Source organism: Triticum urartu, chromosome 2A (genome assembly GCF_056163025.1).
Source record: "Triticum urartu cultivar PI428250 chromosome 2A, HENAU_Tu73, whole genome shotgun sequence".
NCBI lineage: Eukaryota > Viridiplantae > Streptophyta > Magnoliopsida > Poales > Poaceae > Triticum > Triticum urartu.
The window spans coordinates 99905618-99919557 of record NC_141874.1 but is presented as its reverse complement, the minus strand read 5'-3'; positions in this window follow the sequence as shown (position 1 = coordinate 99919557).

The window sequence follows — 13940 nt, the reverse complement described above, 5'->3', positions numbered from 1 at the left end:
AATTTTCCACTCGCACTGCCTGCGCGGCTTCGGCCTTCCGGCGAGCGGGTTCCTTCGTTCTTTTCTTGAGTTTTACCGCCTCCAGCCGCATCACCTCACACCCAATGCGGTGATGCTGCTGTCGGCCTTCGTCACCCTGTGCGAGGGCTTTCTTGGTGTTCTCCCCACTCTCGAGCTCTGGGGAGAATTCTTCCAGTGCAAGCTCGGCACTGTTGTCGCGGGCGTGCCCGCCCCATGCGGGGCCTTCATCGCCATGAGGCGGACGGGCGAGAACAATCCGTTCCCGTCCATCCCGCTGATCCCGTCGGTGAAGCTCTGGCAGAAGTCCTATTTTTACGTGAAGAACGTCACCCAGCACGGCGACTTCGTCAACCTGCCGGCTTACGTAGCCGGCCCTGTCGGATTTCGGGTTCCGGTAGACCCTTGAGGTTCGAACTCTGGGGTGCGCGTGGAGACTACGCCCTCTCCCTCTCCGTCTCGCAAGGATCTAAACTACTGAAAGAACAGCACAAGAGACACAAGGTTTATACTAGTTCGGGCCACCATTGTGGTGTAATACCCTACTCTAGTTTGTGGTGTGGTGGATTGCCTCTTGGGCTGATGATGATGAACAGTACAAGGAAGAACAGCCTTGCGAGGGTCTGTTCTTGGCTAGGAGGATGAACTGCTCGGAGGAGTTCAGCCGCCCCTCTCTCTCTCTCTCTCCGATTCTCTGCGTGCCCAGGTTCTGGATTGCACGATTGCTCGATCGCTCGGTTCTACTTCTGAGTGCCTCTACCCTGGGGGTGGCTAGTCCTATTTATAGGCAAAGGCCCTGGGCCTCTTCCCAAATATTGAGCGGGAAGGGCGCCAACAATTGGCCATTTTGAAGGGGAACATCTGGTACACTTATCCTGACTAAAGTCGGTCCTCGCCTGCCAAAGGCTCTGTGGTGACGCCGCCTTGGGCTCCACAATGACCTCCTCCCCACCGTTGGACTGGTCTTGGTCTCGTTGCACCGAAATGGATGCCTTTGCTTGATCCTCTCGCCTGCGCTTGCCCCCTTTGCACCAAAGAGGAAAGGAGGACGCTGCGCGGGCTGGCGCCCGCCTGGAGCCCTTGGTCGTCATGGCTTACGTCATGGGCACCTCGTGAGGTAGCCCGCCTTGATCTCTCCGCCTCCTCGTGAGCCAGCCTGATGAGGCCGCGCCTAAGGAAGCTCCGCGTAATTCACCCCGCGAGGCTTGGCCCCTCGCGAGGGTCTTGGGTCTTGTGTTGATGAAGATGGGCCATGCTGGGCCCCTTTGAGCCACACCGCAGGCCGCAGGCAGGCAAGTCTGGGGACCCCCGTTCCCAGAACGCCGATAGTAGCCACCGGGCCCAAGGCGCGCCCGGACTTGGCCATGCTGAGAGGCGAAAGGGCAAGGGCGAAGCGCCGCGCGCCCTAACAGCCTGCGGCCTTGGGCGCCGCGTGGCGGTTGATGGGACGTGGGTGGCACTGTTCCCCCACGCTCCCTTATCTTGCGCCTTGCTAGGCAGACTCGTAGTTGTACACAGCCGCTCCCCTTCCTATTGCTCGAGCGTCCTCTGTTCTTCCTCCCTTCGAACTCCAGCTCCTGCCTCCTATCCAATCTCGAATCTTCCCCCTCCTTCCCATTGCCATGGCTCCGATGAAGAAGGAGAGAGGGAAGAAACCCATGCCTCTATCTCGCACACCGCCATCCGTGGCCCCCGCCGTTGGCCGGTCGATCATACTCAATCGAGAGTGCCTGGGCAAGGTCAGCTCGGCTCTGGCTACCACCTTCAACGAGTGCGGGAGGATGACGGCCTGGCCTACGTCTCACTTCCCCACTGACAGGATAATCACTGAGGTCCATTATTTTACTGATGCCCTGTGGGCGGGTTTGGTTCCCCCCTTTTCTGATTTCTTCAAGGCCGTTCTTTCCCATTACCAGATCCATATGATGCACCCGGGTCCTGAATCCATCACCCTCCTTTCGGTCTTCGCTTTTGTTTGCGAGGCAATGATGGGCATCCCCCCTTCTGTTGCCTTGCTGCGCCACTTCTTCTCTCTGCGCCTTGTCGACCCTACCCAATGCTCGGCGTGTGTGAACTTTGTCGCTGTGCCTGAGACTGCGGCCTCAGGGATCGACTTCGGGCTTCCTTCGCCTTCGGCTGGGTTCCGCGAGCGGTGGCTGTATGTTGATGTCGGGGTGCCCAGCCCCCTGCTGTCGAAGCCGACCTTGCCCGCTATCCCTAATTCGGGTTGGGGCCAGGAGACGCTCGAGAGCCCCCGGCTCGCCTTCGTCTGGCGCCGCTTTGCGTTCTTGAAATCGATCGGCGTGACAGCGCCCAAGGTGGTGAAGGAGTTCCTGTTGCGTCGCATTGCCCCTCTCCAACGCCACTCCCGTCGGATGTGGGCCTTTAGCGGGCGTGGTGATCGTATGAGGCTCTAGGAAGAGGACCTGACGCCTGAGGTGCTGAGAGTGCTCTTGATCCTGACTGGTGACCCCAACCCGGGTAGCATCCAGTGGGGAGGGGCCCTGCTGTACCTCTACCAGAACAGGGACGATTTTGTGAAGTAGATGCCTATCTTTGATGAATGGGGGCTGCGCCCTGCTGGCCTCCAGGGGCCTCGCGAGAACCCTGTGGTGGTGACCGCCCTTCCGGTTGGCCAAGGCGACTCCTCCTCAAGTGGTGGAGCAGGGAGGTATGAGGCGCCGGGGGCCGAGGGAGCTCCCGATGAGGTGATAGCGCCTGATGATGCTCTTCAGGGGGCAGCTCCTGGGGCCCATGCCACTGAGGCTGAGGGTGGCAAGCAGCCGCTCCCAGCGCCTGGGGCTGAGGCCCCTGAGGCCCTAGCCGTGTCTTCTAGCGAGGCGATTGGCAGCACGCGTCAAGCAGGCGCCCCTCACGCGGACCGCTTCGATGCTCCGTCTTCGTCGCAGGTTGATCCTTGCGCTCTTCTCTTGGGCCGCTTCCGCGTGGACTTTGAGGCCCTCCGGAGGAAAAGGGAGGCCCTGGGTGATGACTTCCCTTGTCGCTTGCTGAAGCGCATGAAGTACTTTGCCACTGACGAGTAAGTCTTCTCCTTTTCTAGCTTCTGATTCTCTTGTTGCTTTTACTGATCCTTGCTCCGCAGGCCCCTTCCGGCCGAGCTCGCGGAAGTGGCCGAGGTGCCACCCCCTCTGGCCTCGCCCCCTCTACCATCCTCAAGTGCTCCGAGCAGCACTGCCCTTGTGGTGAGGGCGATTGAAGGGGTGGACCATCCCGAGGTGCACCGCGGCCCTTCACTCCCCGCAATCTTCCTTCACGGGCCCTCTCGTGGCATAGCCAGCCTGCCGTGGGCTTCTCGTTTGGTCGTGGACTGCGACTGGCTGAGGCGCCCCCTGCGCCCTTGATCTGGAGATGGGCTGGCTCCTGGCCGGGCTTCTGGCGCGGCGCGCCCGGCCGTCGCGAGGGTGCCAGCCCCCAGCCCCCTGCCCGGAGGCGGAACGATGATTCGTGGCCCCCGGCGCTTGCTTGGGGCAGATGATGGTGTGGAAGACGTGCTCGAGCGCGCCTGGGAGCGCCGCGCTCGCCGCCAAGGATTCCTTCGAAGGGTGACTGACGCGGTGAACCTGCTTGGGGATGAGCTTGCTGATGAAGATGCGCGCCTGGAGGCCGAGGGCCTGCGCCTGGCTGCAGGGAGGCGCGAGCTGGAGGCCGCCATCGCCCTCGCGCGTCATCAGCATGACCTTGATGATGAAGAGGCGAAGGCGTCGCTAGAGGCCTCTCGGGTGGCCCGATCCCAGGCTGCCGAGGAAGCCCGGGGAGCTGACCGACGGCGAGAGGCAACGGAGGAGCGGGCTCGAGAGCTCCTGGCCCGGTGCCACTCACTGGAGGAGCAAGTGGAGCTGCGTGAGGCGGCCCTTGCGTCGATGAAGGTGGCCTCTGGCAACCCAGCTGAGCTCCAGAAGCGTGAGGAAGCATTGACGCTGGAAGCCGCCGAACGCACCCGCGAGTACGAGCGGCTGGAGACGAGGGAGCGCTTGGTGACGCAGGCGGAGGACGATGTCGCTGCACGGGAAGCCCGTGTCCTGGAGGAGGTTGGACGTCGGGTGGCGATGGCGCGCCAAGACCTCGAGCGCGAGTTCGAGGGGAGGCTGGAGTTGATCCGGGTCGAGGCTGAAGGAAGGACCTCAGCCTTGAGGGCCAAGCGGGAGGAGGCGACGCGGCGGGCCGACGCTTCTCGGGCCGCCCTTGAGGTAGCGCAAGGGGAGTTAGCCGCCTCCCAGGCCGAGATGCTCCGTCTTCGTCAGCGGGTGGAGGAGGCTGAGGCCGTCACGCGCCAGAACGCAGATGAGATACGTTAGCGGCAGGTCCTGGAGCACGTGCACGGCCCCATGCTCGCCACGCTCCGGGAGAGAGCTAACACGGCCTTGGGCAACATCTGCGAGGCGGCCGTTGGTGAGCCGCACACAATCAACTATGCCGGCAACCTTCAGTTCTTCACCGCCGTGGTGGCGCAGCTGGAGGCGCAGTCGGTCAGGGCCGACAGGTTGGTGGAGGAGAGGAGCCACGCCCTGCTCGGGCGCGCCTTCTCCCGTGTCTTCATCCATCTCCGGAACATGGATCCCCACTTTGACTTTGACGCCGCTATCGCCCCAGTTCCCCAGGCCGCCCGAGACGACCTGGCGCACTGGGTGGAAGACAACATGGACGCTCTTGTCAGGGCCATCGCTTCGGACGACGACGACGTGATCGTGGCTGCTGATGAGGGCGGTGTGGTGAACGGCCCTAACGCCGCTGGTGGCGACGCAGACAGTGATGGCGAGTTCAGCGACGCCAGCGATGGCTCGGGAGGTGCTCCCGAGGACGCATTGGGGGATTTGTCCGACTGAGTATGTATAGCTCCTGTATTTTTTACCCTGCACGAATAGAACTCAGGTTTTTGGCCTGATGGCTGTGAGAGCATTTTGGGAGGGGGAGCCCCTCATGTAAAACCTGTGTTCATCGTATTGGTAGTTGTTACATTGCGCGAGCACCCATGCCTGGTGGTTGGCTGGTTTACCTTTGTTTCGCGCAGGCCGCGAGGCAGCCTATGGGAGGACGTGATGTCTTGGGTGTTCTCTAGCTGAATCCGTAGGATGTGAGAGTGTCGCTGGCGGGGAGCTTCACATGCGTTGGCCTTCTTCACAGGCTCCGGACCTTTTCCCAAATGCGACGGCTTCACAGGCATTTGCCTTCTTCACAGGCTCTGGGCCTTTCCCTAACACGACAGCTTCACAGGCATTCGCCTTCTTCACAGGCTCTGGGCCTTTTCCTAAACACGACAGCTTCACAGGCATTTGCCTTCTTCACAGGCTCTGGGCCTTTCCCTAACGCGACAGCTTCACAGGCATTTGCCTTCTTCACAGGCTCTGGGCCTTTTCCTAAATGCGACAGCTTCACAGGCATTTGCCTTCTTCACAGGCTCTGGGCCTTTCCCTAACGCGACAACTTCATAGGCATTCGCCTTCTTCATAGGCTCTGGGCCTTTCCCTAACGTGACAGCTTCACAGGCATTCTCCTTCTTCACAGGCTCTGGGCCTTTTCCTAAACGCGACAGCTTCACAGGCATTTGCCTTCTTCACAGGCTCTGGGCCTTTCCCTAACGCGACAGCTTCACAGGCATTCGCCTTCTTCACAGGCTCTGGGCCTTTTCCTAAACGCGACAGCTTCACAGGCATTGGAAAATCCTCCCAAGAGGGAGCGACAGCGGCAGTTTGGGTTGCGCACGAGCTAGGCCTGACCCGACTCGCGAGGGGCTCGCGAGGGGAGGCAGCTGTGGTGAAGCGGTAACCAGAACGCGAGAAATGGCTCGAACGAGACTAAGCACCCCTTCCCCGAACACATGCAAATCTCAAATTCAAATCCAACTTAAATCCAGCAGGGGAAAAGTTACAACCAAAGGAAAAGGCAATGAAAGCAGACAAAAGGCCGCATCCGGCACCTAATCTAGTCTTGGACGTCTTCTCACCAGCGCGGAGCTAAGTGCTATCCACTGGGCGTGGGAGGGAGCCCCAGGGCCTGAGGCCGGCACCCCTGAGACTCCGGGGCGTGTACAACCCCACTCATTATTACGTGAGAGTGTCACGGAGCGGCGAGCTTCACAGGCACTGGGCCTTCTTCACAGGTACCGGCCTTGGTTCATATCGCCAGACGAGGGCCCCCGCCTTGCGCCACACTCTAGTGCCACCGACGACGACCGGAAACCAGGATGCTGCCGATGGGGTAGAGCGGTCGCCAGCGGTTCCCCCGACGACCACGGGTCCTCCGCCAGGGGCAGGCCCTTAGGCTCCTCCCTAGCGGAGGGCCTACCTCCTGAGAACGCCTTGCTCCGAACGCCACGGTGGTGATGTCGGATCTCTGCCCCTCTCCTGCAGCCCCCTGCGCCCTCCTCCCGAGGGGTAGGAGAGTGTGGGAGCGGGGCAGCTGCTCGCTGTGGCGACCTGCACCTCCTGCGATCCATGGTTAGCGTGCGCCTACTCCTGAGGAATTAGCGGTACCCGATAATCGTCGCCTCTAGCATGGCCGGTGGAACCGTCTCGGCGCTCCTGGAAGAGCTCAGCTTCTGGTGTCTCGTCCCCCCAGCTCGGGCTGAGGAGCGAGCCTTGTTCGCCCTCGTGAGCGTGCCCTTGGTCCACCATGTGGGGCACGTATTATTCTGGCGCCGTCATCCCGAAGGCTACGCCGTAGTGCTCCGTGTGCCATGCAGCTCTGCTTGACGCGCCCACCGTAGGGTGGTAGCGCGGCTGCCCGCTGGGGCCGTGGGCCGCGCCGAGTCCCTCTCCTTCTCGTGCTGGGGGCGGGGGTAGCGCCACCGCCGATCCGACGCCGACAGCTTCACTGGTGTTGGAGTAGCCTTGGGGCCCACGGTCGCGCACGGGGCCCCCGCGCGTGCCGTCCCGGGCTTGAGACGGGAGCTGGATGCAGAAGGGGTGAGCCCCCGAAGCGGCAAAGCCCAGGAGCTCGGCAACCCGCTCTAGCAGCATCTCGCGGCCGCCTTCCAGCAGCCTGCATTATAGTAGCTCTTGGGCCACTGTGAGCGCGGCCCTCGAGTTCGCCTGCTCCCGACGGGTGTACAGTGTCGTGGTCGCGGCGTGATTGGAGGCCCTTGCTGCCGACCGCGCTTGCCGCGGTGTGAGGGTTGTTGAAGCCTATCCGCGCGGCCCGCGGCCCGCAGCGCCCTGCGGACCACGAGCTGCCTGGGGCGCGGGGTCGCCCGAGGCGAGCGGCTCTGCGCGGGTGGGCCATGCCGCCCATGGATCTTGGTTGCCCGCCTGGTCGCTGGACATGGTGATGACGATGCGACGGGACGCGAAGTGGTAGAAGGGTGGATTCCGGCGCACCCCTACCTGGCGCGCCAAATGTCGGATTTCGGGTTCCGGCAGACCCTTGAGGTTCGAACTCTGGGGTGCGCGTGGAGACTACGCCCTCTCCCTCTCCATCTCGCAAGGATCTAAACTACTGAAGGAACAACACAAGAGACACAAGGTTTATACTAGTTCGGGCCACCATTGTGGTGTAATACCCTACTCTAGTTTGTGGTGTGGTGGATTACCTCTTGGGCTGATGATGATGAACAGTACAAGGAAGAATAGCCTCGCGAGGGTCTGTTCTTGGCTGGGAGGATGAACTGCTAGGAGGAGTTCAGCCGCCCTTCTCTCTCTCTCTCTCTCTCTCTCTCTCTGATTCTCTGCGTGCCCAGGTTCTAGATTGCACGATTGCTCGATCGCTCGGTTCTACTTCTGAGTGCCTCTACCCTGGGGGTGGCTAGTCCTATTTATAGGCAAAGGCCCTGGGCCTCTTCCCAAATATTGAGCGGGAAGGGCACCAACAATTGGCCATTTTGAAGGGGAACATCTGGTACACTTATCCTGACTAAAGTCGGTCCTCGCCTGCCAAAGGCTCTATGGTGACGCCGCCTTGGGCTCCACGATGACCTCCTCCCCACCGTTGGACTGGTCTTGGTCTCGTTGCACCGAAATGGATGCCTTTGCTTGATCCTCTCGCCTGCGCTTGCCCCCTTTGCACCAAATAGGAAAGGAGGACGCTGCGCGGGCTGGCGCCCTTGGTCGTCATGGCTTACGTCATGGGCACCTCGTGAGGTACCCCGCCTTGATCTCTCCGCCTCCTCGTGAGCCAGCCTGATGAGGCCGCGCCTGAGGAAGCTCCGCGTCGTCCGCCCCGCGAGGCTTGGCCCCTCACGAGGGTCTTCGGTCTTGTGTTGATGAAGATGGGCCGTGCTGGGCCCCTTTGAGCCACGCTGCAGGCCGCAGGCAGGCAAGTCTGGGGACCTCCGTTCCCAGAACACCGACAGGCCCGCCAGCTGGGAGGCAACCCTCGTGGAGCTACTGGGCCAGGTCGTTGTCTCAGGCCGGGAACGCCGCCATTTCCCGGCTCCGGGTGATGACCTAGTCGGAGGGCCTGACCGGAGCCGACCTGGTGGCCGCCTTCGTGGACCGCCCTAGTACTTCCGCTCCAAGGCCGGCCTCACATGATTTGTCAGATGAGCGGCCGCCTCGACCCGTGCCGGCTGAGCACCAGGGAGATGCCCCACGTCGAGGTGTCTTATATGGTGAACTACATATCCAACTGCAAGCTCGCCGAGGATTGGCGATACAGCAAGGAGCCGTACTCTCGCACCAACCCTCCGCCTGCTGTAAGTTTTCTTCTTTTCTTCCTTTTGTAGCCGGCTTCGTGATGGCCGACTTCTGATCAGCCGGTTTGTCTTCAGCAGAACCCCCTTCTTCCACCGGCGGCCGGGGCCGTAGGGGTAGAGCGCCAGCTCCTCCCCGACTGCACGGTGGATGACGTCAACGATCCGGACCTGGGAGCGGCCGCCATGGAAGACGCCGTCATAGGGGAAGGCGACGAGGCAGGCGACGCGGGGCTCGGGGCCGGCCTCGAGGACTGGGCGGATGATGATGAGGTCGAAGCCGTTCCGCACCGCCAGTCGGCACTTGAACATCAGGGGGCGGGCGCATCTGCCGCGCCGGCTGCCCGAGGCGGCGCACAGAAACGCCGGGCCGCGTCGACCTACTTCGGCAGTCGGCCGAAAAAACCCAAGGGTACCGCCGCTGTGACCAAGCGGCCGCGAAGGCGGCCCGTTTCCGCAAGGTGGTGAAGCAGTCGCAGGTGGTTTCGGCGTAAGTGTCAAATGTCTTGTACTTTTGTTGTCTTCTTTGATTGAGGCTGTTCTAAACTTTTTCTTGGCTCGCCGATCGGGGCACCGCTTTCCCTTGAGCGGGGTCCTGCCGGCTCCGTAGTCGGGCCGACCGGAGGGTCCTCGGGCTCCCGCCGCGTGGATCCCTGCGCCGACCTCATGGAGGCTACAGAGCGGAACGCGCGGGAGGAGCGGGAGGCGGCGGAGCGAAGGGCCGCCCAGGCGGCGAAGGAGAAGTCGGCTGAGGCGCAAGCCGACGCGGCAGCCAAGGCCCGGGCGGAGGCGGCGACCGCGGAGGCGGAGGCGGAGGCCTCACATGACCAACCTCCGCAGCTCGTCGTTCCCCTCCGTGCCGTGGCCCCCGACGCCGCCGTGCCCCCGTCAGAGGAAGCCAACCGCGACCGGTCGGAGATGGAGAGGAGGGAGGACAACATGATCGTCCTGGAGGAGGCGCCGCGGACGGCGCCGACTGGAGCGGGCCAGAGCGGCCAACCAGCCGCGGCGCCAGAGCAACCGGCCCGGTGGCAGGAGCCGGCCTCGAGGTGCAGCCGGCATTTCGCCGGTGCACAGGGGGAGCAACCTCCGTGCCGGAGTCGCATAGAGCTGCGGCCGTCAGCCTAACGGCGGAGGCCCTAGAGGCGGCCAGTGTCAGCACGTCCAAGTGGACGCCCAGCAGGGGGACGGCCGAGCTGAACACGGCAGCCTAGGAGGTCCGGAACCGGCTTCAGGCCCAGGCCGCCTCGCTGCAGCGGTATACCCAAGAGTTCCTCACGATGTGGGCCGCCATCCGGGTGAGTCTTCTGGCCTTGGTTGATTTGCTTTTTTGATTTCTTTCATGGGTGCGCGTCAGCACACCCACTGGGTGTAGTCCCCGAGTTCCGAGTCGGCTGCTGAGCAGGCGGCTTGGAACTTACTAGGTCCTGACAGCTGTCTTATTCTTGCATCCTGTCTGCTCTTCCAGGAATACCATAACCTCCGCGCTGCTGCCTTCAACTCCCAGGCTCAGGAGCTGAGCCAGAAGGCCGAGGACCTGACCAACAGCCGGAGTGCGTGCTTTGTTTTCTTCATCTCCTGTGGGGGCGCGTCAGCGCACCCACTGGGTGTAGTCCCCGAGATTCGGGCCGACTGCTGAGCAGTCGGGTCGAATCTTCCCCGACGACTTCTTCCTTATTGATTTCTCCTTTTCCTTCATGCTTGCAGGAGCCAACGCCGACTTAAGGGAGCAGCTCGGCGGGGCCCAGACCGCCCTTCGCGCCAAGGAGGCCGAGTGCAGCACCTTGGGCCAGGAGCGCGATCGTCTGGCCAAGAGATTGGCCGACCAGGAGGAGAGCCACAAGGCGGCCCTGAAGGCTATGCAGGACGGCGAGGCCTCCCTCAAGGCCGAGTATGAGACCGAGGCAGCGGGCTGGGCCGAGGAGAGACAGGCGCTGAGCCAAGGCTATAGCTGAATTGAAGATTTGATCGATGGTGGGCCGCTTTCTTCTTTGCTTCTTTGCCTGCCCTTTGTCGTCTAGTTTGTCTTTTGATTTTGAGCCGCCGTTTTCTTCTTTGCGCAGATTACTTTCCCCGCTACTCTGTCGCCGCTACCCAAGCCATCGAGGCCTACCGCGACGCACGGCGGCAGGAGGGGGTTGAAATTGCGCCGGATGCGGGCCGCTCTCTTGAGGAGCAGCTCTTGGCGATTCAAGCCCGTCTGCAGCCGGTTCACCGCATGCTCCGCCGTCTTCAGCGCGCCGGGGCACAAGTGCTAGCCGCCCTCTAGCCTGGCGAAGCAATTCTCCGCACCCCGAGTCAGACTGCCGACTGGCTGGAGGTTGCGGTTGGCCGCTTCAAGGCTTGGAAGGCGTCGGCGGCCCGGCTTGGTGCTGGGCGGGCGCTGGAGTTCGTCCGAGCCTGGTATCCTGGGCTGAACCTGGACCAACTACGCACCTGGCGGCTGGAAGCCGATGAGGAGATGGAGGAGGTGCGGCCGGCTATCGCTCAGCGTGCCTCGACGATCGCCGAGTGCACTGACATCAGCGCCTTTGCTCCTAAGATATATGACAACGGCGTTGCCCAGCCGGAGGAATGGTTCGGGCTGGACCCGGCAGAGGGTGAGGACTCGGCGGAGGAGATCGCCTCCAGCGATGAGGGCAAAGGGGAAGAGGGAGAGGGTGGTGAAGACGTCGAGCCAGCCGGTGTAGTGACCAGCCAGCCTCAGCCTGATCGTGCCTCCAGCAACGAGGCGCGTGCTAGCGCGCCTTCTGCGGGAGATGGTGATCATGCCAAGGTTCGCCAGCCGGCCACTCCTCCAGCCAGCACTGCCGTCTCTACCGACCTGCCCGACTCGCTAGTCGTTCCCTTTGCCGGACGAGAAAAGTGAATGTAATGACATAATCATAAGCATGATACTCTTCATTCATAGATAAAAGATGGCAGTCCCCGAGTTCTCCTCGGGGGGCCTATTGTCTCGTACTTAGTACAAAAGGTAGCGTGATACATACTGCATTTCAACTGTAAAATCTTCGGAGGAGGTTGGCGTTCCATGGCCGTTCCGACTCCTTGCCGGAGTCGTCTCTCTTTCGTGCCTTCGGCTTTTGTGCGTCGATCAGGTAGTAGGAGTCGTTTCCCAGCGCTCTGCTGATGACAAAGGGGCCTTCCCAAGGGGCCGAGAGCTTGTGCTGGCCGGCTGTTCGCTGGATCAGCTGGAGCACAAGGTCGCCCTCTTGGAAAGATCTTGGCCTGACCTTCCGGTTGTGGTAGCGGCACAAACCCTGCTGGTGGATGGCGGACCGGCTGAGGGCTAACAGCCGGCTCTCTTCCAGCAGGTCGACGCCGTCTTCTCGTGCTTCCTTGGCCTCCGCCTCCGTGTACATGGTTACCCGAGGCGAGTCGAACTCGATGTCAGTTGGGATGACCGCCTTGGCACCATACACGAGGAAGAAAGGAGTGAAGCCGGTTGACTTGTTTGGGGTAGTGCGCAGACTCCAGAGGACGGTCGGCAGCTCATCGAGCCAACAGCCGGCCGAACGCTCTAGTGGCACGACCAGTCGGGGCTTGATGCCGGAAAGGATGAGGCCGTTGGCTCGCTTGACTTGGCCGTTTAACTGCGGGTGGGCAACGGACGCTAAGTCCAGTCGGATGCCCTGCGTCGCACAGAAACGTGCCAATGCTCCCTTGGCGAAATTCGTGCCGTTGTCGGTGATGATGCTGTGTGGCATGCCGTACCGAGTTGTAATATCTGTGATGAATGTCACGGCAGTCGGCCCATTCAGCTTCTTGATCGGCTTTGCTTCAATCCATTTGGTGAATTTTTCCACAGCGACAAGCAGATGTGTCATGCCGCCGCATGCCGTCTTGAATGGGCCCACCATGTCCAGTCCCCAAACGGCAAAGGGCCAAGTGAGGGGAATGGTCTTGAGTGCCGAAGCCGGCAAGTGTTGCTTGGAGCTGAAGACTTGGCACCCTTTGCAATGTTTAACTAACTCCTTGGCGTCGTCCAAAGCAGTCGGCCAAAAGAATCCATGGCGGAAAGCTTTGGTGATGAGTGATCTTGAGGCCGCATGGTGGCCGCATTCGCCTTGGTGGATGTCTCTGAGGATTGCTATGCCCTTCTCTTGCTCAACGCATCACTAGAAAACTCCAGTGACACTGCGCCTGACGAGCTCTCTGTTGATGATTGTGTATGCTCCGGCTCGGCGTTGGACTTGTCTTGCCTCTGTCTCGTCAGCCGGTAGTTCTTGGTTTATCAGGAAGTTGAGGATGGGCTGGGCCCATGATGGAGCCGTGACTTCTTCTATTGCCAACACGGCTACTACGACCAGGGCGGGCGGGCTGGGTGGTGAAATGCTGGAGTCGGCCGCCGCTTGTTGCGTTGGTGCAGTCCCCGGGCCGACTACCGCAGTCCCCGAGCCGGGTTCAGAAGTCCCCAGGTCGGGTGTAACTACGGAAGTCCCCGAGCCACCTACTGAAGTCCCCGGGCCGCCTATCGAAGTCCCCGGGCCGCCTACTTGGTTCTTCAAGCCGGATCCGGCTGTGTCGGGGTTAGGCGGCACGAAGATGGAATCAGACTCTGGAGACGGCTTGATAGACGGCTTGAGGAGGCATTGCAGAGAGACGCCGGTTGGTATTGCCTGCCGGGTGGAGCCTATTCGAGCCAGGGTATCTGCTGGCTCGTTGTCGGCTCATGGTACGTGGAGGAACTCGCATCCTTCAAAGTACCCGCTGATCTGCTGAACGAGGAAGCGGTAACTTGCCATATTTGCGTCCTTGGCGCCCCAGTCGCCGGATGATTGCTGGACTACCAAGTCCAAGTCGCCGTAACACAGGATCCGGCGGATGCCGAGTTCTTTGGCAAGCCGGAGCCCGTGTATGAGCGCCTCGTACTCGGCCACGTTGTTGGAGGCGGCAAAGTGAATTTGCAGTGTGTATCTGAGCTTGTCGCCTTTGGGGGAGGTGAGGATGACGCCGGCTCCCAAGCCGGTGCGCATCTTGGACCCGTCGAAGTGCATGCGCCAATGAGTGGAGTCGGGAGCCGGCGGCAGGTACTGGGTCTCGGCCCAGTCGACGAGGAAGTCTGCCAATGCTTGGGACTTGATGGCGGTGCAAGGCTGGTAGAAGATCGTGTAAGGGGCTAGCTCGATGGCCCATTTCGCCACCCGGCCGGATGCATCCCGGCTGCCTATGATCTCGGCAAGCGGGGCAGTGCATACGACCGTGATGGGGTGCTCTTGAAAGTAGGGCTTCAGCTTCTTGGCGGCGAAGTACACGCCATAGCACATCTTCTGGTAGT